Below are 22766 nucleotides of genomic sequence, written 5' to 3'. Positions count from 1 at the left end.
TGTTAATATTAAATGAGAATTCTGAAAACAAATTAAGGAAAATGTTTTTCTACAATGTGTAACATTTTTTATTTTTTAAAAAAGAAAAACCTTTCCATTAAAGAGGAACGGTTCAAATGCAAAAGCAAATACTTTATTCTCCTGAATATCTTGGCTTCGGAGCAGATCAGTTTAAATAATCAATTCCTCTCTCGGATAGCAGATCCTTGAAATATCAATTTAAATTTCTTCTTATTCAGAGACCCTGATCCTTGAAATATCCTTGTCTTCAATGCCAGATCTTTTGTGCCCATTTGCCTTCCTAAAGAGGAAAAAGGAGGAAACGCTGTGATTTTTGAGATATAGCAATGTGACGCAAAGTGACAAATGGGAGAAAGTGCCACAATGAAACATGATACATTGCAGCATTATGCAATGCTGATACCTAAAGAATCTATAATAGGGTTTTAAAAAAAATGTTTTGGCTGTACTTGAGCCCTGGCTCTTTGCTGCTAGATTAAAAATCCACAGGAATACTCCTACCAACCCCAAAAGCAAAATATTATGCTTTATCCTATTTCACTTATGCCTTGTTACAGCGGGTTCTGCGCTGCTGAATATTTTTGTATGCAAATTAATTAGCTTTCCTGCTCTTGCCTGTGTTATTACATTAGACTGTTGGGATCTCCCGGTTCAACACAATAGAAATAATGAGAAAGCAAATTGATAAAATCAAGAGCATCAATATACTACAGCTATCTGATAGTCTAGCTATATGCAGTATAAAATTTATTCATGGGGGGGGGGGGAGGAAGCAACATGACAAAAATAGCATCATTGCCTATTTAAGCAAGGAAAACGGAGAAACTGTCAATGGTCATAACCCCTAAATCTGTCCGTCTGTAGTTGCTTCACCCATGTGCACAGCCATTTATTCCTTGTTTCTGCTGCAGCAGCTCTTTGGTAGTAGAAGTTAAAGGATCCTGATCTATAGAGTGGAAGTTCCAACTCTACTAGCCAGCACCATAAATGCACATAGAGATGTATTAGAATGCAACTGAAGCATCAGTACAAAGTATACAAGTTTTTAATACTTCAAAACAATCCTTGGTGCTTCCAGCATCCTTTTGCCATATCTCTGTGTATCACTGCGGGCTCTGGCCATTGTTATCTCTTGGGATTTGAGGGGCCCTGGAGCAGTATCTAGGAGGTTGTGTGTGGATTTAAAATTGAGAATTGATTTTATGGAGAAACATATAACACGGAAAATTTCCAATCTGTACTAACAACATGGAATTTATCCTTAAAAAACAGGATCCCCTCATTACCCATGAGGAAGTAATCTGTATCTCATCAAGATAAACACCAATAGCCCTGTAATAAATCCCCTGTATGCTGGAAAAGAACACATAGAAACTGATCTCTCTTATGACATATATTTCCTCTTGTGAAGAGGGATAATTCACAAGTGTCGCAGCCACAAATGAATTATTATATCTCTTCTCACAAGTGAAGATAAATGTAATAATGGAGATAAGCAATCATGCTCACATAGTAATGGTTGCGTGTGCATTTCTCTGTGTTATATATCGGAAGGGGAAATATATTAAATACAAAATTAATGAAGGAACTGCACTGTTTTTCAAGATTCTTGTAAGTTTAGCTTAGAGCTGTAAAATTAGAAGTTTTCAGAAATCTTGTTGGCTGGAGCGGGGGAGGAAACTTAAGCCTAAATGCTCTCAACAATATCTCATAATATCAGCAGTAACGATAGTGAGAAGATACATGCATGTATGACACACATCTCTGTATAATCCAAAGTAAGATTACAAAACAACAACATTTGAATAATTTTTCTCTCTTTCTCTCCCAGTCTCATGCACATACGTTACTTGAATCAAGCTGAAATGCCTTTATACATGCTGCATGATATTACAGAATGTTTGAAGAACCGTGGAGGCTGGAAAAAAGAAAAGTGTGACAAGATAGTATAAGTTTTTCAAAGAGTCTAAAAACAATTAGTTGCCTTCAGCAACAAACAAAAGGGGGTGGGATGGATAGATAGATAGATAGATAAATAAATAAATAAATAAGCAGGACAGTGACAACAGGACATGAAACCCTTGCAAGGAACTGCCAAAAGCTGATTGCAAAAGTAGCAACGTGAAGCCTGTTAAATTCCAGATTGATCCACAACTGAACTCACCATGAGTGCAATGAGCTGTAATGTCTGCACTGCTGAGATCATTGTACACCGTGCCAGCGTTCCATTCTCATCCCAGAGATCAGAAAACACACACTCTTCTCACACAGACTTCTAGAGATTTACCCTCAGTACAGGTGCAATTTCATGTCATCAAAATAAAAACAAACAAAAAAAAATAGCAGAGGAACAGGATGCTGGGCAGTTTAAGAAAAAAATGTGGGGGTTGCTTGCACTACATCCACAACTCCCTTAAGATGGCTGAAGTTGAAGGGAAAAGAAGGATAGGTCTCGTGCTCCTGTTTCCATTCTTTCCTTTCACATGCCAACTTGAGTAGCATTGCTGCTAAATTCCTTTTTTGGGGGGAGGGGGGAAGGTTTGGTAGCAGATTTAGTGTCCAAGTGTCCCCAAACTTCAAGGTGGTGATGGGGGGGGGGAAGTGCTGTTGCTCACAGATACTGCTTGCATGCCTTCCCAGGGCATGTTAGGAGCCTTGGTATGTTCTTTGATCTGGCACTACTCCAGGATACCCAAGTATTGGCCACAGTCAACAGTACTTTTATCGGTTGCCTTACTTTGATAAAATCACTGTAGCCATGGTACCTCATCCGGACTAGATTGTTTTCACATGCTCCAAGTAAGACTGCCTTTGAAAATATCTAGGAAAATACAATTCATTCAGCATGCAGCCTCCAGACTCCCTGTTACGTCAGCTTCTAGATACCTTACCTGTGCAGCTCTGATGCAATCCTAGCCCCAAAGGCTGCCTCATATTTCCAAACCCAGAAACATCCATTGTTGACTGAGCAAGACAATTTCCAAGCAAACATAGAATGTTTGCTTCTATAATCAAAGACTGCATTCTTATGTAAGCACACAGAAGCTCAGAAGCATCACACACATTTACCACAAGCGTAAACATGTGCCTTGATCCTAAAGTCAGCAAGGCATTCTATGGAGGCTCAGCCCATTTATTGTAGTGAAATTAACATCAGTGCCTTTGTATTTTAGACTGGCCCTTTAGAAAGGTTCAGATAGAGAGTAACAAACTGAAAATGTCAACAGTCAGTTTCTCAATTGTATCCCCATAGGAAATTACATAATTTACTAGCCTGGGTATAATTAAAAAACAAGAATTTGTTTTAATAAGATTTTGTAGCTGATTCTAAATCTCCCTCAGAGGAAAATATATTTAAATAATCAATATTGCTTTAATATAACTGTAACTCAAGTTCCTGAAGATATTATTCTTTTAACCTGGTGCAATGCTTTATGCAATGAGTTCAAATAAAACAGCTAGGCTTCACTATTATTCTTGCTACCCTTTTCATACTAGGCTCTCAAGGCAGTAAGTCTCATTGTTACCAGGCCAGGGAAGGAACATCAGATTGATGCTGATGCTGGGAGCACTCCAATTGGAGAACAACCTTTACCAAAGGTATCATGGACTTTGAAGAAGCACGAACTCAGTGTGAAAGGGAGAAATGAGCTAAGAGGAAGGCGCGTTTGGCAAACCCTCACTGTGATCAACTCCCACCTGGAAACCTATGTCCCCACTGTAGAAGGACCTGTGGATCCAGAATTGGCTACCACAGTCACGTATGTACTCACTGTTAAGACTCTGTTCATGGAAGACTATCTTACTTGGCTACAAGTGATCACCAAAGAAGAAGATAATCACATCAGTGGTTTTTTAAAAAATACAATACAGTGTATTGCACAATAAGTACCTGGTGAATATTTTGCTGCTTTCCTAGTTTATTGGCCTGACATCTGGAAATGTAACATGAATGTTCAACAAAACCCCTTTTATGCATATAAGAACTATGGCACGGTATTTGCAGCACATATCGAGATGCATGCACAAAGGCACAAAATGGTTGCATTTAGACTTCATTCAGTCATGTCTTATCATGATAGGCATAGGACAGAGCAATTCATGACCTTCCTCTTCTCTATTTAGACACAGCTGCAAAGAGGAGTTAGCAATTGTTCACTTCACTTTTGATTAACCACAGATTTTCATTTTGCCCAAACCTAGCAAACTGTGTTTCATATTAACTATAGCTTGCTGGAAACAAATCAACATCAAATCACAAGATATGAAGGGTTTTTTGCTCCAAAAATCTATAGCTAAATTTAGCCATGATTTAGAGCTAAGACATAACTGCAATTAATTTAAAAAAATGGTATGGAAAGCTTCTAAACTCCTCCTTCCAGCCACATCAGTGAGAGGGAAGGTGAAGCGCATGGAACCAAGGCTTGCAATGGAATGTACCTTCCAGGTTTTTCAAGACTCTGAAACTCAGACATTGTATATTTCTCAAACTTCCTAAACCTATAAATGTATTTTAGGTGCTGCTGTCTCAAACACAGCATGAAGTATCAGTTCTGCAAGAGAGTATCCGTAGGGACCTTTTGCATGCTGGTTCTATATGGGAAAATTTGTGGATTGGCTCACTGAATGAACATGAGAATTAGCAGCACAGTAGATCTGAATGTCTCTGATCTCATCCCCAAACCATGAAAAGGGAAACAAAAAGAGAACAAAGCAGTTGCTCTCTTTGAGCTCCCTTCATCTCAAGCAGAATGGGGCAGTCACTCTCTCACAAATCTAGTACGGATCAATGACAATCCTCTACCAGAATAATCTACAACCATTCATATTTTTTTGTTAGTGCTGAGCAAGAGGAAGACTCCACCTGTGTTAGGATCTTCTCCATTTAACTTCATACCCCCTTTATCATGCACATAAAATACTCCCATTTGAGTACCCACAGGTTTTTTTTATGCACATCATTTAATTCCTGGGAAAATGGTAAGAAGATTTTGAAAGTTCATGGCTCCCCATAGACATGTTATACATGTCCTAAGACATGTTATACATGTTCCCCATAGAAATGTTATACATGTTTTCAGAGCAATCCAATTGTTTGATACTGCTTATACAGACTAGCACAAAAGGAATCTGCTTACCTTACTGAATTTTTAAATGGAAATGATCTATTTTTATTTATTTATGACAGAATCTATTGATATTAAGAACATTACTGTGAGTTTTAATAAGGAACCCATTCAGAGTTTTAAAAGGAATAGTAAATCAGAAACTTGGTGTACTCAGTATTGCACATAGATAGTTACAATATGCTGAACTATGTAACATCTTGATGAGTGGTCATCAGCTGTATTGCATGCCAAAGGACAATGTCTATAAATAAGTTTTATTGATTTATTTTATAAAAAGCAAATGAACTTCTGAACAACTGGTCTACACTTCTACATGTGGTCCAACTTACAGCCACAGAAATATAAAAATTAAATAAATTTTTGAAATTTTTGAAATTATTAAGAGCTGCCACTAAAATGCCACAGAAGCCTGGGATTTTCCTCCTAAACAAAAAAAAGAAAAGAAAAAAGAATATCTAGAAAAGTCAAAGTAATTTTGATAAAACTAAAAGAAAAACCTTATCTGGAGCTTTTGCACTCCTAGGTTATCATTGGATGTTACCTTGGACTGGAAATCATTCCCTGCCTCTGCATTACAGAATATGGTGGGAGCATTACTTGCTTAATTAATTAATTATTGAATTTATATACTGCCCTATACTCTATATGAAACACATTCCAGTTTGGTTTAGAAGTTAGTGATGTCTATAAGGAACATTCTCAACTGGTTGCACAGATCTTACCTAGAGAAATGTGTAAGTAACATATTGTTTTCCAAGGTTGTTCCTAAAATAGTTTTAACCTGAAACATAATCTCTTGCTTTTCTGGACAAGTCCAGTTGAATAGTAAAATAAGTAAAATATGTAAGGACACAAATCCATTCATTTCATTTCATTTTGGCTTTTAACTTCTACACTCAACAAAGAATCTTGCATGCTTCAGAAGTTTGCAGAACATTTTAATCAATTTGAATTGTTCTAACAAAAGATATTACCTTTATCTTCTCTCTTCTTTGTCTCAATAATCTATTGAGTGAGTCAATTAATCGCTTTGATTTCACAAATGGATAGGTTTATCTAAATGAAAATCTACTTATACATTCAACCATATTGTTGGCACCCATCTGTCTTGGGAGACAATGGAAGAGTATGCCTTTGAGGGTGAAGTCAAACCAATGGAGAGTTTCAGTGCCTTCTGTAGATACCAATACAGGAGAAACATGTTTTGCTACTGGTGGGGCCGATAAAGACATCTGGTTTTGCTGCTGCACGTAACATCAATGTACAATGACTGCTTTGCTGGGAAACAGGTCATGCATCCATAGCAGTGCCTAGTGGAGAAATTACTGCTGGGAGGAGCACAGAGAGAAGAAACATCATGGTGCCTCTGCAGCAGCACAACCAGATGCCTTCATCTGCCCCAGCTGCAACAAAACATGTCTCTCCCAAATCAGTCTCTACAGCCAGAGCAGGCATTGTAACCTTCCAACAGTTTGACTTCACCCCCAAAGGCACACTCCCCCATTGTCTCCTGAAACAGACAGATGCCAACCATCATTTTCTCCTGCTGTGATACTTTGTAAATATGAGGGAAGGATTAGTGTAGTAGGAGGTTTTGGGGAGCAGTCATTACAAGGGCAGTGGGCAGAAGGAAGAGTGCTAATGGCAGGCAAACTGGTCATTAAAGAATATTTTTATTCCAGTAGGCTTTTGCCTGCCAGGCATCTGCTGTAAAGGTCATGTTTTATCTGTAGCTTCTCCCTTGGGTGTATTTTTTAATGTCGCATTTTAGATTTATTTTAATATATTTCCATTGTGCATTTTCTTTGTATTTTAACAACGATTTTAAGTTATTGTAAGCCGTCCTGAGTGGCTCATGGGCACCAGCAGGGCAGGGCAGATGTTCTTGTATCAAAATAGAATAAAATACAATCTAGCCTATTCTTTTTTAACAGTCTGGTTGCAAACGAACACTATACGATTAACTGAGGTTTAAACAAATCAAGTAGAAATAACATGGACAGTACATTTTAAACTAAACTAAATGATGAAAATACTAACTTCCTTTAAATTACATCTGTAATTATACATCTGTTATTAGCAATACAGTAAAATGGCTGCTGTGGCTCTGTGGTAGAAGATATCCTTTGCAGGTGAAAGGTCCCAGTTTCAATCCCTGGTATCTCCAGTAGGGCAAAGAAAGACTTCGACAGTGGTACCTTGGTTCTCAAACTTAATCCGTTCCAGGAGTCCCTTTGTCTCCCGAAAACCATTGGAAAACCAAGGCATGGCTTCCAATTGGCTGCAGGAGCTTCCTGAACTCAAGCGGAAGCCATGTTGGACGTTCGGCTTCTGAAAAACATTCGCAAACTGGAACACTAACCTCTGGGTTTGCGTCATTCCGGAGCCAATCTGTTCGACAACTAAGCCATTTGGGAAAGCCCCTTCCACCCCTTTAGGAAGGAGGGGGGTTGCAGTAGCACGAGCCCCACACGTGCACAGGGGATAATTTCATCCCCTGCCCCCGTTGGCTGACCCCTGGGCACGGTGCCCGGCTAGCTGGCCAATTGGCACAGCTATCGGGCGTGGCTGGCTGCATTTAAGCCAGTGCACGGACAGGAATCAGCCTCTTGCCTTGGGATCCCTTCCTGCTCGCTTTCCCACCCTCCCACCCTTTAGGTAGTGGTTTCATCACCTTGCTATGAACCACGGTTGGTCGCCGTTAAGGGGCCTGGTAGGAATTTTCCCATTAGGCAAATTGGCACCAGCCTGGTGGTTTTCGCCTACCTTGTAGCAACTAGTCACAACTTGGTTTTGGTGGGTAGGCATTGGATTAGCTTAGGAAGGTTGAAGGTGGGGGGGGAGGTTCGGCCATCACCTCCCCCCAAGCCTATGAAGGGTACTTCAGTAAATGAGTCCGGGGGGGGCGTGTCCCTGTCCGAAGCCGTGGTAAGGTGAGGGCCAAAGGCACGCCCCAGAGCGGTAATCACAGGGTGAGTCCCTAGCTGATGTGCAGCAGCAGGGTTCTCACCCATTGGTGGTTAACCCTTCCCGGACTGCCAGCACAACGTGCTGGAGTCGGATATAGTCGGTAGTTCCAATGCCTAAGCCAATACCGCTCAACATCCGTAACCAATAAAGTTGTGGCCTTTTCATGCCCATTTAACCTTATTCTTTGCTTCCTGTGTCTTTATTTCAACTCGGGGGGCGGGGGGTGGGATATACACATGCAACTAAGGTACCACTATATTTGAAATCCTAGAGAGCCTGCCACAGGTAGTCAGTGTAGAGCAGACAACACTGAGCTTGATGGATTAATGGTCTGACTTGATAGAAGCCAGATTCCTCTGTCCTAACTGAACCACTTCAGACTACTGGTGAGGAATGAGGCTGTGAATAAATGTTATCTCATCTGAAAACAATGTGTCTGCAAAAAAACCAACAACAACACAATGCTTCCTGAAGAATAGGGCCAACTCAGTCACTTGATCCATTTGACATTGGGATCCTGTCAGAGTTGTTCTTTTTGAAGCTGGATCTGAGTACCAGGGGTGGCAACTTGAATAAAATACTGGAAGACCCATGTAAGCCTCACCCCGCATAATCGATCACACGACACGGTGCACACACACCATTTGAACGGCAAAGCCCATCAACTTGAGGGTGGGGAGCAGCCCCCATAAAGTTATTGTTAGAAGGCTCTCTGTTAATAAAGTCATTGGGTAAGTTTTTTGTGTCCCAGTAGTAGCTTCCAGACTTTGCAAGGCCCTTTGCAATACAGCATTAAAATAGGCCCTGCAAACAGGTATTAATGTGTAACTTGTTTAGAACCTCTCAGTATAAAGGATTCTAGGAACTGTACTTTTGTGCAGATGTTTTAAATTCTCTTTTAGAGAGCCTAGCCTTTATAAATAACAATGCTTACTATTCTAGGATGTAAGGCTGCAATCCTGTGAGCACTTACCTAGGAGAAAACCCCACTGAATTCACCAGAACTTGTTTCTGAGTATATTGTACCGGTACTTTAATTATCAGTGACCTTGAATTTTTATTTTTATTTTGGTTGTGGCCCTAATGCATTCTTTAAAAAGGTAAATTGTTAAGAGCAAAACTGTAAACAACCAAGCGTTCTTCTGTAACTTGAAGTGCACCCTTTTCATCCTCTTTATGCTGCAATGTGTCTTTTTATCATAGTGTGCGTAGATGGACCCATCTACAATTTCTGAGAACAAAATGCCCAGTCAACCCCTATGAATGCCATGTTACAGTTTTGTATGGAAGTAGTCACTCAGACAGAATGTGGGGTGAGTGGGGGGGGTGGAATAAAAGAAAAATAAATTGACACCTACTTTATGTTATGAATTTCTATGGCAAACCTAGAGGGATGTGACTTAAAATATCTAGGAAATAAATCCCCTGAAAATAAGGTTTAGAATGGAAATGCTGACAGACATTTAACGATAGCCGAAGTAGCTGGCACTGCTATAATAAAGGGACTTATATGGGATGGGGGGAGAGTATGCTTCACAAAAGCATGTGGATTTCAGAGTAGAGCTATATGCAAAATCAATGTAAAGATGCATGGTAATATGCCTGAGTTATTATGATGCAATGGTGTCTGTTACAAAGAACCCAGAAGCTAAGATATTTCAGATAACTGGGAAAGAATTTAAAGGAAAAATACAGCCAAAGCAAAACACTTTAAAGTCTCGTTTATTTCAATGGGGAAAATGTAAGCATTTAGCACTGTGATGCTAAATCAGTTAATCACTTAAAACAGTTTTGATCAGCTAAAAAAAAGATCACAAATTAACAAGGCCTTTTTTAAAAAAAGTGCTTTTAAAAACCTGCAGTTGGTAAACACTATCACAGAGAGTCTTCCTCTGTCAATTTTAGCATGGAATTTTGTTTTGAAATAACAGTAAAAATACAGGCAACCAAAAAGAATAAAAAATAAACGATTACTAAGTAATTAAGGGGTAATAAAATAATTGATTAGCAACCTTAATGCATCAAGGATAAGCTTGTGGAACAATCAAACACTCAAACATTTTATCCCACGGACTACTTGAAAACTGCTGTTGTAGCAATTATAATGTGCTGTGCTGGATGCTGTATGATTTTCAATAAACAATTGTTATTATACAGCCTATTACATTTACGTGTTTTTTCAAGTGGATTTGCGTAATATAGGCATTCTAGTGGTTTTGTATGATTTTCAATTGCACTACTATTTCTTCCTTTATTTCTTGTGTTGCACCTTATTGTATTACGATGTGCATTCCACAGAATTCAAACTGTAATACAACGGAATACAATATAAGAAATAAAAGAAGCAATTTTAAAAAAGCAACATGAATATTTAGCGCGGACATACCATGGACTACTTGAATGAAGCCTGTGGACCATTGGTGTTTCGTGGACTACAGTTTGGGAGCCTATGGAGAATCTGACTAACCACTGAGAGTATGGATGTGTAGTAAGGTGAACTCAGAAGTGAACCTCACTGAATTCAAAGGGACTAACCTTCAAATAAGTGAGCATAGTTATTGCAGCCTAAATTATTTAGGAAAAATACAGACTATATGGATGGGATGTAACTAAGTAGTCTTGCAAGTGGAAGTTGACACAGTGAGTTTTGCTAGTGTGGTGGGGCTTCTCACCCCCTTCCTGTGCATCTGCACAACCCTCAGAATTAGCCTAGGTGTGTGTGCAACAAGCATAACCCCCAGAACAGCATGCTGTGGGTATAAATATCTTGCTGTTTAGAAAAAAGACACCTTCTCCCAGTTGACACCAGCTGGGACACACTTGTGAATTCTCTATACACAAAAGTATGATGTTTGCTTTGGAACTACTATTTAACGGGGGACAGGGACCAATCACCTAAAATTCTTACAGTCAACCAATTAAGATTTCTTCAATAAGTTTTAGAAACTTCATAAGAAGGAGCTCGTGTTATGCTGAAATTGCAAGCTCTTTCCCCACAGTTTGGTGGTTATTCATTACTCCAGATTTCTGTTTTTCCACCATTACTCCAACAAAGGCAGACCCAAGATTCCAGCAAATGTGTTTTTAATCTGCTTTTCCCCATCCAAGTGCCATGCTAGGATGCTTGATTCTTACCCTTTCAAAAACAAACCAATCATAAATTACCTCAGGCATCAAAACACCAATGCAGTCATAAACATCTACAGAGATGTAAGCCCCATTGAATTGAATGGGGCATATTCTCAGGTAAATGCATATAGGATTTAAGCCAGGAATGCTTTAAAAAGATGCCACAAGCAGGTATACAGATATAATTAGTCCACCTCTGTGTGTGTAAAACTCACTCCCTAGCAAGGAGAACAAGGAGAGTGAGTTGCAGTCATTGCAACCTACTAATCAATTCTTCTTTATTCAGAATTGTATAAAAACTAAATGTTTGCCTCCTTCCTTTCTCTGTTTCCTCTCCCCGCTGCCTCTACTCCTTGCGCTCCGCAATCAGTGGTATCCGACCATCGGGTCTTACTGGCGTTCCAACAAAATGAATAGTCTAGAGATGTAGCCAGTCATTTTAATATTCCTGTCTCTCAATAATAATGAATCAGTTTCCCCTCAAATAACTTCACTTGGTAATCCTTTCATGTCTATTTGGCTCCTGAGCGATTTCTGTAGAGCATTGTCTGTAGGGAGAGGATGCAAAGCAGGAGGTGGAGGTGGGAGCATGGGAGAGGGTGTCTGTGAGTTTCTTTCTTTTCTGCCTACAAAACCCAACCCAAACTGTCAAGGTGACAATCCAAAACGATAATCAAAACCACTTTTTACATTCCATCTTGTAACTGCCTCAGGCAAGTTTTAAAGGAGATGCTAACAAATCCCAAAGAATATCACGTATTAAATATTTGATACACAACTAGCTATGTATACAATATGTGGGATGTAAACACAGAGCAGCCAAACACAACACTCCTAGAGAGGACATGAAGGTAACTCAGTCCTCCAGGCTTAACTTCCTGTTTACCTGGACTGAGTTACAGGAACCAGAAGTAGGTGTGGTCTTACCTGGGAGGAAGATCCCAAAGAAGACTGTCCATTTTGCCTCATCTCCTGAAGAAGCAGGATGCTCTCTCAGCCTGCAGCTGAGAGAAGCAGAGGTGAAGCCTGTTCCCTCATGGAAGCAGCTTCACTGCATGTAAATACATTTATCTAAGTTTATGTGCCTCTTTGAGCCTGTGACTCTTGGATGTCCGTGAGTAAACTCTATTATATCTAATAATCAGTACTGTATTGTGTCTTTTTGCTTTTAAGAGGGAACAAGGGGAAATATACCAGGAATATAGCTGGCTTAAGCAAGCCTATGCAAACGTTTTTTGCTGTGTTTTAAAAGGGAATATAAACTCTGCTAAGTTTGGAGCTTGCTCACACAAGCTGGGATTGAGATATATAAATAATATATACTCATCCACACTCCTAAACATTCCCACAAAGGGTTATTGGCCCCAGTATTGCATATTTTTGTGTATTTTTGAAGGATTGCATTGGATTGTGTTTTTGAGTTGAGTTAGATTTTTTTTTTGAAAGTACTTCCTGGTGAGCACATGTTTTCTTTGTCTTTGTTCTTTTGTTATTGTGCTGAAAAGGGATTAACCCCCCTCCCCTCCCTCAGAGTTTACAGTACTCAGAGGCAGTGAAGATTTATTTGAGGTTTTTGTATTTTTGAGCATTTTTGAGTTTTTGTTTTTGGAATTTTTGACAAATTTTTTGGATTTTTTGAAAAAATTTCAACTTTTTGAATTTTAAGATGGCTAGTGTAGCTTTTGATAGTGATGCAGGGCTAGGAATGCCTATGCTGAATGAACGTGATTTTGTTTCATGGAAGAAACGCTTGATCGCATTCCTGGATTCAAAAGGAGTCCTGAATGCAATTAAAAATCCTAAGCCTACTGGCTCAAGTGAAGAGGATTTTGCAAAGATTAAGTTATGGAAGCTACAAAACCATAATGCCAAGACCATTATTTTCAGACTACTTCAAGAGAAGCAGCTATCAATGATAGATATTGAGAGTGATGCGTCTCAAATTTTAAAGGATTTAGAGCGCATTTACAAAGGGAGATCTGAATCTCCAGGAAGGAATGCTAGAAGCAAAGATAGCAACAATACAAGGAATGGCAAGGCTTCTAAAGCAAAGAATTCCCAGACCTTTCAGCAAAAGGCAGAAAGGAAGGAAAGATTTAAGTGCTCCATGCTGTTACAAGAGAGGAGTTTAGCTGTCCAGAATTATGAAAATGTGCATAATACGTGGATTTTAGATTCTGGAGCGAGCTCCCATTACTGTTTTGTAAAAGAATATTTTAATGAATTAAATGATCAAGAATCTGAGATCGAAATAGCTGATGGCCGCATTTTGAAGTCGGAAGGTGCAGGTTCTGTGCATTTGGAATTCAATGTAGATAATGAGTCTTTTAGAACCAGAGTGTCTGATGTTCAGTATGTGCCAGAATTGAACTGCAATTTACTCAGTGTGTCCGCTTTGGACAAGAAAGGCTTCAAGATCACATTTGAGAATGGACAATGTAGTGTAACCAAAGATGGTGAAGTGTATGCTGAAGCCAGACTAACAAATGGGGTTTATGAGCTTAATGTTTCAGAAAAGCAGTCTGCAAAAGTCGCCCATTCCAGCCAGAAGGATGAAGCAGATTTAACGCTGTGGCACCGAAGATTGGGACACAGAGACAGAAACGTCATTCTGGATCTACAAAAGAAGGATCTTGTAAGAGGTTTGCAGGTAAAAGGGAGCAACAACCAGGCTCCAACAAAATGCATAAGTTGTATAACTGAAAAGGCTGTAAAACCTTCTTTTCCACGTTGTGCAGAACAAAGAAGTACTAAAGTTTTGGACATTGTGCATTCAGATCTATGTGGACCAATCAATGTTCCATCACTTGGAAACAACAAATATATATTGATATTTCTTGATGATTTTTCGAGATATTGTGTTGCATATTTCATCAGAGAGAAATGTGAGACAGTAGAAATGTTCAGAGACTACATTGCCATGGTCAAGAACAAGTTCCAGAGAGCTCCAGGTGTGTTGATGAGTGACAATGGAGGTGAGTACTGCTCACGTGAAATGCAAGATCTCATGTCCAAGGAAGGTATCATACATGTAACCACAGTCGCATATACCCCACAACAGAATTCGATAGCCGAAAGGAAATTCAGATCCATTATGGAAATGACAAGATGCATGCTAAAGGAAGCATCCTTGCCCCAAAGGCTATGGGGAAATGCAGCCCATACAGCCGTTTATCTCCAGAATAGATTGCCCACCAAGGGGGCAGAGCGCACACCATTTGAACTTTGGCATGGAAGAACGCCTAATTTGTCACACATACGTGTGTTTGGTAGTCTGTGTTACTATCACGTGCCCAAGGAACACAGACACAAGCTAGACTCCAGAGCACAGGCAGGTATCCTGGTTGGGTACGCCTCTGGAGGAAAAGGATACAGAGTGATGGACTTACGAACTGGTAAGGTCAGCGCACAACATGCAATCTATTTTGATGAGCATGCAAAGGTTGACACAAGGAAGACTGTCATTGACTGTTCCAAGGAGTCAGAATGGACTCAAGAACTTATACACTTTCCTTCTGTAACCCCACAAAGTACTAATCTGCCTTCTAGTGTCATAGCGCCCCCTACAGGTGATGCACCAGAAGACGCAGAGGACCAGAATCCTGGTGGCTCCAGAGACGAAGAGGATCCAGAAGGGGACATGCCAGCGTTGGAGGATGATGAAGAAGCTGATGTGGTTCAGGAACCAGAACCAGAGGTCAGACGCTCATCCAGAACCAACAGAGGTGTTCCACCGGTAAGGTTGTCCTACCTTGCAGGGTCGGCGTCACCACAGGAACCTTCCACATGGGAAGAGATTCAGCGGATGCCAACTGCAGAAGCTAGTCTCTGGAAGAAGGCCGCGCAGGAGGAGATGGATGCACTGCATCAAAACAAGACTTGGACCCTCACAGAACTACCTCCGGGTAAGAAAGCCATTGGCTGCAAGTGGGTTTTCAAGGTTAAGAAGGGGTCAGAAGGGGAAGTGCAACGCTACAAAGCAAGGCTAGTAGCACAAGGATTTTCGCAGAAATATGGTGAAGATTATGATGAAACGTTTGCACCAACTGTAAGATACAGTAGCGTGAGAATGCTTTTGAGCATAGCAGCCTCTAAGCAAATGGACGTACGTCACATCGATGTTTCGACTGCGTTTTTGCATGGGGAGATTACAGAACAGATTTATATGAAACAGCCTAAGGGTTTTATAAAACCGAATGAGGCTCATCTAGTCTGCAAATTAGAAAAAGGACTTTATGGATTAAGGCAGGCTGCTAGAGCTTGGAATCAGAAATTGCACAGTATGCTGGTGCAACTTGGATACAAGCAAGGAAACGCTGACAAGTGCTTGTACAGTAAGTCAAATAATGGACAATTTTCTTATATATTGGCTTTCGTTGATGACTTGATTATCGCAACATCTAATAACAGAGACTATGTGCAAATTGTGAAACACCTCAGCAAAGAGGTGGGAGTCAAAGAACTAGGAGACGTCAAGTACTACCTAGGAATCCAAGTGGAAAGAGAAGAAGACGGATCATTTCTTCTCAGCCAGCGACAGAAAATAAATGAACTGATTGAATGCATGCAGTTGCAAGATGCAAACACAGTTGCAACGCCCATGGCCACAGACTTCCTGAAGAATCAGCAGGATTCGAAGCTGTTGCCAGATAACAGTGAATATAGGTCGGTAATTGGTAAACTTTTGTATTTAGTTACCACATGTAGACCTGACATAGCCAATGCAGTGGGGATTCTTAGCAGGAAAGTGAGTTCTCCCACTGAGCATGATTGGGCTGGTGTGAAGAGGGTGGTGCGTTATCTGAAGGGTACAGTGAACTGTAAATTAAGGTTGCCAGCTGTCAGTGACCCTAAGTTGGTGGGGTACACTGATGCAGATTGGGCTGGGGATAATGCTGATTATAAATCAACAAGTGGTCATATTTTTATGTTTGGGGATGGACCTGTTGTGTGGGGCAGTTATAAACAGAACTGTGTAGCATTATCTTCCACAGAAGCTGAATATATTTCTGCATCGGAATCGTGCCGAGAGATTGCCTGGCTGGATGAACTCATCAAGGACTTTGGTTTGGTGAGAAAGGAACCTGTCAGTTTGCTGGAGGACAATCAGAGTTGCATAAAACTGACACAGAGTGAAAAGTTCCTTGCCAGGACAAAACACATAGGTGTGAGGTACCATTATATACGTCAGGCAGTCCAGGATGGACTTGTGGAACTGTCGTACTGCTGCACCAATGAGATGGCTGCGGACATCCTGACGAAGCCCCTCCCAAGAGAGAGTTTCCAGAATCTACGTGTCAAGCTGGGACTCTGGGTGGTTGAATAAAGTTGTATGTTTTTGTATGTTGTGTTCGTCTGAGAAGGGGTTTGTGGGATGTAAACACAGAGCAGCCAAACACAACACTCCTAGAGAGGACATGAAGGTAACTCAGTCCTCCAGGCTTAACTTCCTGTTTACCTGGACTGAGTTACAGGAACCAGAAGTAGGTGTGGTCTTACCTGGGAGGAAGATCCCAAAGAAGACTGTCCATTTTGCCTCATCTCCTGAAGAAGCAGGATGCTCTCTCAGCCTGCAGCTGAGAGAAGCAGAGGTGAAGCCTGTTCCCTCATGGAAGCAGCTTCACTGCATGTAAATACATTTATCTAAGTTTATGTGCCTCTTTGAGCCTGTGACTCTTGGATGTCCGTGAGTAAACTCTATTATATCTAATAATCAGTACTGTATTGTGTCTTTTTGCTTTTAAGAGGGAACAAGGGGAAATATACCAGGAATATAGCTGGCTTAAGCAAGCCTATGCAAACGTTTTTTGCTGTGTTTTAAAAGGGAATATAAACTCTGCTAAGTTTGGAGCTTGCTCACACAAGCTGGGATTGAGATATATAAATAATATATACTCATCCACACTCCTAAACATTCCCACACAATAGACATCAAACTTACATTATAGATCCCTGTAATTTCTATAACATAGGTAAACAGCTGCTTACCCATCAACATCTGCTAGATGTGAATTCTGTAAGATTGGATTTTGTTTACATTTTAGAAATGGGTATTGTGGAGAAGGAAAAAGAGAGTTTTCTTTAAAAGAAAAACCCAACAGATACTTTTTTATAGCCATGGTGGGAAAAGTATTTTGAAAATACTCTTACAAAAAAGATATTGCATATTCACACATTTTTCTTTAACAATGATTTTGCATTCAATATGCAGTCACCTTTCCCAGTTTCGAAGGGTAGGGTAGGGGGACATTAGCCTTTAAGGAAGAAAAAATGAAGGAGGTACCAAACATTTCAGGCAAATTTCTTTTCCTAGAGGAGTTCCTCCTTCCTGCCAGCAACAACAAATTTACAGTTCTTATATGTTTTTTTTTAAATGCTTTAGTGTTTTAAAAACATAACAAAACAGAAAACCAAATCAAACAATATATAGCAATTAACAAAAAACAATCAAAAATTAACACTCCTTACATACCAAAAAGAAAGACACAGAATTAATTTCATCCTTTACTAATTCTAATGTGTTTTTATATGTTTTTCAGTCTTGTCCTTGGATTCCCAGAGTCAGGATGAGTTGAGGAACGTAGATGCTTCTCATGGAAGTAGGTCCTTTTACTGCTGGGGTCTCATCTGAGCTGGTGCCTGCTGGTTGTCCCCCTGATAGGGTCGGTTTACATCCTGGATTCTACTAAACTCATCCAAATGGATTACCAACTGTTCCCCCTAGAGCTATGTGCAAATGGCCTCTTGAAATTCTCCACCCTATTCGTGAGCGGAGAAATTGAAAATTCAGTTTCACTTAATTTCTCCAGCGCTTTCTTCATCGTAGGGCTCACCATTAGCTGTGGCGACGCAATGCAACTGGCAACAACTGTGTTGTCAACATGGCTGTCATTTTGCATCCTCCACAATGCCCCAGCATCATATGGAAGGGTAGATAATGGTGGCCACTACACACACGTGTCCAGATTTAAAAAAATTAGCCCCTCTTCTTTGAGCCATTTAGTTCTGCTCCATGTGCAGCATCAAGCTATGGCACCCACAGTTCCCATTTCTGAAAGAATTCTGTATTCATTTGAAGCTCTGAAGACCAAGTGGAACACCAAGGTGTGTACATATCAGGGGTAGTGATATGGACCATTGCAAAATATTTCAATAAATTAGATTCATTATTTAATCATACATAATGGTATTTGTATAAATCAGGCTCATCTGGCTTGGATCAGATTCTCTAGAAAACTGCAGAATAGCTGGGCTTAGTCTAAGCCAATCCGAATTGATTTAGAACTAGTGCTTCTTTTTTCTAAGAAATATTTAGGGGTACTCTCACTTTCCTACTTATATTGAAATACTGCCCCTCAATGAGGACAAACTTAGACTCACAAAATGTTTAGGGGTATGTGTACCCCTGCATCCCCCCTATCAGGATACAAATTGTAACCCCCTATCCCCAAAACTATTCTCTCCCTCTCTTTCTAGGGTTCCAAGTCACAGAAAGAAATATGTGTGTATACAAGTCTTTCTGGCCTTATAATAAACATGGGAAGATTGTGTACTGTGTTTCTAGATATGGCTATTCTTGCATCTACATGAGGATACAGTAACTAGTGACAGTTAGGCAAGGAGGGAAGGCCCCGTCTTGCTCAACTCAACAAACAAAGGGGCAGATCTACCTAAAGGAGATGTGGTCCACTGAGGGCAATGTGTGAGGCTGTGTAGTAATGTGTTCTTACTAGTCCACATTGTTCAGGAGTGGAGTGAGCTCTTTGCTGAACTAAGTGTCATTTCCAGATGCTCATCATGGATAATGCCTGGCGGAATGTGCTATAGAAGATTGCACTAAGGCTATGTCTATTTTAAGATGAAGTAGAAAATGTTAGCTAATGGATCTATCACAGTCTTAAAGTCTGGTTTAGAATAGTCCATGGTTGATTTAAATGCTATTATAATGCGGCCCATTGTCAAAACCATTCAGAATCTCATTTTCTTAACAGACTTTTATACAGTCTTTAACTTGACCATCACTAGACTTCTGGAAGATACTGAAACATTACACTGATTAAAGTTGGAAGACATGAATAGAGATTAGGATATTCTGTTCACACTCTATATGCTTTTATAGATCTTCTTTGGAGACTTTGAAACTGGCTGATAGGAGATTGAATACTGTGCTAGGAGAATCCCAGAATATTTACTAATTTTTAATATTCAAATATAGAGTGCTTTACAACAACAGGCTTTTAAATCATGATCTTTATAACATTTTAGAATCTTATTCTGTATAAAGCAAGGTATATGTCAGTGTTTAAAACTGAATAGGCTTGGAAAGTCAAAGACAGGAATGGGATTTAAAAAAAGAAAAGAAAAAAGAAATCTCAATGTTTGTCTGCACAGATTCCCATCCCCTAATTTCTGCATTGCTCCTTAATCTTGACAAGAAACAAATTTAGTTTTAACAGTTCCACTAAAAATATGAACAATTATTGCTTATTATATGCATTAAACAATGCATGTAGCTATACTTACATAATCATCATCATAAAATAATGCTGCAGAAATATACCACATAGGGCTTTGTTGGCACTATATTAAAAATATACAGAACTTTTGTGCATACATAACTTTTGTAGGATCCTACAAAGACAGACTTTACTATTTTATTACTTTTAACCCATATTTATACTTTGCTAGCTCAGTTTATGATAGTATTTGCTTCAGTCAATTGCTATCCATGTGAAAGGGACCATTTTTGCCACTTGCTGAAAAGTCACTTCAGACTCCTGTTGTCAGCTGATGGCAAGCACAAAACCAATGCATATTACGTACATGACAGAAGCTAGAATGTCTTTAGGAATGGGAATCAAACAACACTTGTGACATGGAGTGCCTCATAAATACATGGTGCCTCCGTTAACATTCTGCCTATCAAAACATAAGATACCTTGTTTGTGTAGGAGCATTTTAAGCTTCAGGACACAGGCAAATAGCTAACTTAATGTGAGTTAGAAAGAAGCTTAGCTATGGGGATGTTATTCCCTAATTGCCAAAGGCAAGGTTTCTTGTACTCCCCTCTCAAGCAGCTGGTTCATCAAAAGATGCTAGATTAAATTGATAACTAGAGTTATTGAGTCAGAAGACTGTGTGATGTAAATTAAGTAAGTCTTTGCTTAGCATGAATTATCAAGTACCATGCTTATACATATACTAATAGCCCCCTCTCACAAGTCCATATAATGCTAACCAAATTCCTGTGACTGGAGAAGGGTATAGAGTATTATTCACCCCCCACCCCCACCCCAAAAAGCACAGTCCTCAGATTTGCAGCAAACAAGCCCTTCACCAGAGTTGTTCTAAGCATAAAGTAAAATATCACATTTCTGACCCTGGGAAGATTAACAGTGCCCATACTGATAAAATAACATTCTTATTGGGCAATGGTTCTTATAAGTGGGGATCAAGCACTGAACATGGATCCTAGTGAGGACGCAGTATGATGGGATCACAGTGCCCACTTTCCTCTTTGTTATGGGATGCAGGGGTGGAAATAGATGTTAACCTCTGATGGGAACCCAGAAGGATTGCATTATTCTCACCATGCCTGCTGCATCTGGTGAGATGTCATTTTGAGAGTTATGACAGGGGGGAATTACCTGCACTATTCTGTGCTGTAAGGCTGCTTAACATGGTTTATTTTGGGGGGTGGGGGCTGAGGTGGGGGTGGGCTGTTTCTGTTTAAGTGAGAAGATCACATATGGAGGTCATGGCTTGTTTGTTTGTTTGTTTGTTTGTTTGTTTGCTTGCTTGCTTGCTTATGACTTCTATCCATGTATTTTCAGTGAGGTAACTATAATGTATGTATGATACATTTATCCTTATGTTCAAAGCACCTTCATGTTTAGAATTAAATGAAATTGCATTCCTGACTTGCTTTCATGCCATTAAGAGACCCAAATGAATATTTTGCCCAGGACTATCCAACCTCTATGGCCACAACTGATTACCCCATGCATAAATTGAGTAGCCCATCCTTTTTAAAAAAACAACTTACAATGGAATCATTGAATTAGAGTATCTGACTTCTTACACCAGGAATGCAAAGTCCCATTGAATTCAGTGGGACTAACTTCAGGCTTGAGCTTCTAGCCATTGACTAATCAGTCTTGTTGTTACCAAACATGTTTTCTGCTTCATAGTGATAAGCAATTAGAATAATAGAATCAAAGAACTGCAGAGTTGGAAGGGACCATGAGGGGCATTTAGTCCAACCCCTTGAAATCCAGGAATCGTTGGCCCACCATGGGAATCAAACCCACAACCCTGAGATTAAGAGCCTCATGCTCCACCAGCTGAGCTATCCAACACATCTCTTTGGCCAACAGAAAATATTCTTTGTGACACATTTCTCTCAGTTGCCATTTTGTGAGGTCCTGTTTTTGGAAAGATCCCTAATCCAGAGTGCACCAGTTCTGATCAGATGTGAGAAATTTGGCTTTATATGGAGATGGAGGAAAATACCCAGCAACAGGTAGTAGAGACTAAGCCACTCTGTTTGTATAGCAATATAATCTACTGGAGTACCAGTTTGATAGCATCATGTAAACCCAGCCAATAACTCCTTTGGGGATATAAAATATGCAGTGACTTATGGTAAAGTTACACGATGCTGACAAGAGGTTATAGTGATGCTTAGCAATAGCAGTATTGCTAATTACATTGCTATAATAAATAATACTATTAGTTCTTCTCCAGCATAACATATCCTTATGGCATTGTAAATACAGATAACACAACCAAACAAATTTGTCTTCTGACATATGACAGTGTGGTGACAATGGACACAGCAAAAATGCAAGGCCTAAAATGCTCAAAAAGACACTTTCAGACACTGCTACATGGCCCCCAAAAGTTTACATAGAGATTTAGAATTGGATACTTTCTAATTAGACACATGCAATGAATACAAATCAGCATTCCAGATAGAGTAACATCTGTTCCAAAGTAAGTTGCAACAACAGTTGCACTTCCTTTATAAACATCTGTAGCATTTCAACTCTTCAAAGATGTCAAATTCATTTTAAGCCAGGACTTGCTTTTTGGAACTCTTAAAAATGCACAGTGCCATATTTTTCACATACTGAAGATACAAGATGTTCTTGCATTTTGCAATTCAGTGCATGTGCATGTAAATACACACACACACACACACAGAGAGAGAGAGAGAGAGAGAGAGAGAGAGACCCTCTCTTAATTAAACTTTTTTTTTTTTACATAACCAGCCATAAAATCACTTTCTATATCCTTGGATAAATCAACATTGTTGGAAAATATACTCCAAGCTCATTTTTGTTTCCCATGTCTAAGAGTGATAATTACTTTTCGCCCTTTAACAAATCATGACCCAAGTTCAGAAATTATCTTTTTGAGTAGCCCCTCGAATGCTTCCCCTGATTAATACGGAGGAAATTCAGAGAGATTCCCTGTGATTAATCCACACAAAATGCTCTTCGCAACTGCTTTGCC

General features: G+C 39.7%; 1 long non-coding RNA gene across 1 annotated transcript in view; it reads right to left on the bottom strand.

The window, feature by feature from the left end:
- Positions 1-113: 113 nt before the first annotated feature.
- LOC117043607 overlaps positions 114-22766 on the bottom strand; it is a 65218-nt gene continuing 42565 nt past the window's right edge. Inside the window, exon 3 of the long non-coding RNA XR_004426208.1 lies at positions 114-301. This is a non-coding gene — a long non-coding RNA (uncharacterized LOC117043607). The remainder of the gene's footprint in view (positions 302-22766) is intronic.

This window comes from Lacerta agilis, chromosome 3 (genome assembly GCF_009819535.1).
Source record: "Lacerta agilis isolate rLacAgi1 chromosome 3, rLacAgi1.pri, whole genome shotgun sequence".
NCBI lineage: Eukaryota > Metazoa > Chordata > Lepidosauria > Squamata > Lacertidae > Lacerta > Lacerta agilis.
The sequence above is the reverse complement of the archived record's forward strand: the minus strand, read 5'-3'. Positions and strand labels throughout refer to the sequence as shown.